The sequence below is a fragment of the Cervus canadensis genome, chromosome 23 (genome assembly GCF_019320065.1).
Source record: "Cervus canadensis isolate Bull #8, Minnesota chromosome 23, ASM1932006v1, whole genome shotgun sequence".
NCBI classification, from domain to species: domain Eukaryota; kingdom Metazoa; phylum Chordata; class Mammalia; order Artiodactyla; family Cervidae; genus Cervus; species Cervus canadensis.
The window spans coordinates 18,304,811-18,307,903 of record NC_057408.1 but is presented as its reverse complement, the minus strand read 5'-3'; the positions used below and the strand labels follow the sequence as shown (position 1 = coordinate 18,307,903).

The 3,093-nt window shown below is 47.4% G+C and overlaps 1 non-coding gene across 1 annotated transcript; it reads left to right on the top strand.

Moving 5' to 3' along the window:
* The first annotated feature begins 699 nt into the window (after nucleotides 1–699).
* On the top strand, nucleotides 700–771 carry TRNAC-ACA. Its single transcript has one exon. It is a non-coding gene; the product is annotated as a tRNA-Cys (tRNA).
* The last annotated feature ends 2,322 nt before the right edge of the window (nucleotides 772–3,093 follow it).

Here is a 3,093-nt window from a genome sequence, read left to right as displayed (position 1 = left end):
TTTTTTCTCAACTATGTTTAAAAACTGACTCTTTAAAAATACTGCTCACCTGGATAAATGAATGTGTTGCAAGTTTTGAACTTTGCCCCTCATCTCATGAGATGAGCTCAAAACACCGCAGCCCTGAGGCCCAGAGTCCAATGTTCTGGAGTCTGGGTCACCGCCTCTGTGCACACTGTGTCCCTGAGAAATGGGGACTTCCCCAGTGACAGGGGGCCCAACCAAGGCCGTAACGTGGTCCTTCCAGGGGAGGACACGCCTGCACTTGTTCATTTGACTTCCTGTCCCCTCAAGACAAGTCACGTATGTCATTGAGATGGAGGAGGAGGCAGACAGGCAGGACGCTAATCTCGAGCATCCACCTCTGACTTCAGTGACCCAGGCACACTCAGATTGCACTGTGTTTTACATTACTTCTTATGGAAGGCAGGGTGATGATGGTGGATTATGACAGTTCAGGAAACGTATTCTGTAAGAAGAATCTCAGAATCAGGAAGTCCCAACACTCCACAGATACACTTGTTAGCTCTCCCAGAAGAGTATCAGTGGAGTATTCAAGTCATTTGTTACCTTTGAGTGATTCTCAAATAACGTTTGTTCATGGAACATAAAGGGTGCTTCCTGGAAAGATGGGAAGTCATCCTTTCTCTGAACATTTTTGCCTTAATTCTGCTCACCCAATTCTAGTCTTCTTGGACTTCCCTGGTGGCTCAGACGGTAAAGCATCTGCCTACAATGCAGGAGACCCAGGTTCAATCCCTGGGTCGGGAATATCTCCTGGAGAAGGAAATGCAACCCATTCCAGTACTCTTGCCTGGAAAATCCCATGGACAGAAAAGCCTGATAGGCTACAGTCCATGGGGTCGCAAAGAGTCAGACAGGACTGAGCACACAGATGTCCAAGAAAACTTGAGGATGAAACCTGCCACTGGCTTAGTCCACTCTCAACAGGCCCGATGCTACGAGTCTCTGGGTGAACATGGGAGGGTGGGGTGGGGCCCGGGAGAGGGGGTGAGGGGTGAGGTGTGCCTGAGGTGCTGGGCAGCACGCTCCCCTCGGCGTTGTCGTCAGCGAGGACACAGCTCGTGGGGTGGAGCAATTCAGCAGCTTGCAGTTCCCCTCCCATCTGTCTTCCCTCTGCTGACGTGAGTGGCAGGGCCCACCCTGCCCCGCGGGCATGCCTGAGAGCCTGCTGGGCCCTCTGGGGTGCGTTCTCACCAGGATAAAGGGAGTCAGTGCTGGGGCTGACTGACCCTTCACTGTCTCAGCCTGGAAATCACCTGTGTTTCAGCTTGATTTGGTTCTTCTTTATGTTCTAATGCTCTTCACTGCATTCTCTTTTTATCTATTACCCGCAAGGCAATTTTTATTCCCTTTTCCTCATATTACGTTCACATTATTAATTTCTTTTTCTTTGAACTCCCACCCCACTCACAGCCCTCACCACTCAGAGAGTCACTGAAGAGAAAGGAACATATAATCCAAACCCTTCATATTACAAGGGACGTGGTGGTTCAGAGTGGACTGGTTATGTTATCTGTTAAGATCACAGAGCTGGTCTACAGTCATCCGAGCCCCTGACAGCCCAGTTCATCATTGCTTCCAGAATGTGCAGATTTCACATTGGTGCTTAATCCTGTTGATGTGGATTGCTATATAACGTCCAAGAATGATATTGATATTAATTAATGTGATATTAATATCCACACCCATGTGCAATTTTGCATCTTAAAAGTAATATATGTTGATATATGTGGATGCAGACATGTATAGCTTAAAGGTAAAGTGTGCAGTTCTGTGACTTAAGCAGGCAGGTATTTTAAAGACGAGGAAAAAGCCTCTAAGTGGCTAACTCTCCCAGAGCCAAACAACCCAAGTGAAGAAGATGCCCTCACACCCACCTCTCTCGCCTCCAGCCTTCTTCTCCAAGTCTGGTCATAGCGAGAGGCAGTTCTGGAACCCATATCTGTCCAGCCTGCTTCTTGCCATCACTCAAGGGCAGTGCACGTACAGAACAATTAAAAACATAAACAAGCAGCCCGGAGTCTTAGCCTAGTGCTTTTTTCCAGTTTTATTTACCTGGCTGCGTTGGGTCTTATTTGCATCATGTGAGATCTTTCATTGCTCTTCAGGGACTCTGTAGCTGTGGTGTGCTGGCTTGATAGTTGAGGCACAAGGGCTTAGTTGCTCCATAGCCTGTGGGATCCTAGTTCTCCAACCAGGGATCAAATCTGTGTCCCCCTGCACTGCAAGACGGTTTCTTAACCTTTGACCACCAGGGAAGTTCCCCTATTGCTTTCTTAAGGGAATTTGAAATCTTTACTTTTCCATGTCCTGTTCTCCATCTTTGTGACTTAAATTCTGTCACTTGAAATACTCTAACGTGCAGTGTCCAAACCCCTTTTCGACAACCGCCAGTGTTACTGTGAGAACAGGGAATCATCAGAAGGTGATGACCAGGAAGCGCACATCTTGTTAGCTTTCTCACGTGTCAGGCACTCACCCCCGGGGAGGTGTCCTCCGTGGGAGGACAGCAGGAGGGAGGCAGCCGGGTCAGAGAGGTGCCGGCTCAGCGAGGACAGCAGGGCAGTGACGCTTCAGAACCACGGTGCTCTCCTCCAGCCAGCGGTGAGGGTGACGTGGAGGAGAGACACGTTTAATGCAGACGATTAAATAATCAATGTGGTAAAACATAGTTTTCTGTTTTCTTGGGACTTTTCAGCATCTTTGGGCAAATACTGTTTCAACAAGCTTTCTCCATGCAGGTAACTCTGTAGGATCTTGAAATGTCTTGCACGTAGGTGAAATTACACAACTGAGCATGAATTTAAAAGCCATGATTCAGTTCAATGACCCAAAATCCGTGTTTCTTATTACTCCTTGTATGTTTTCTTCCCTTAACTGGTCAAACACACTCCAATGCTCCTCGTGTGATGTTGGTTTGGGTATTGGCATTGTGATTTTGAGATCGACACATAACTCAATGAAATAGAGAGCAAGGAAACAGACCCACACAAATACGCCCAATTAATCATCGACAAATATGAAAAAGCAGTTTGATGGAAGGATAGACTTTCTAACAAATAGCACTGG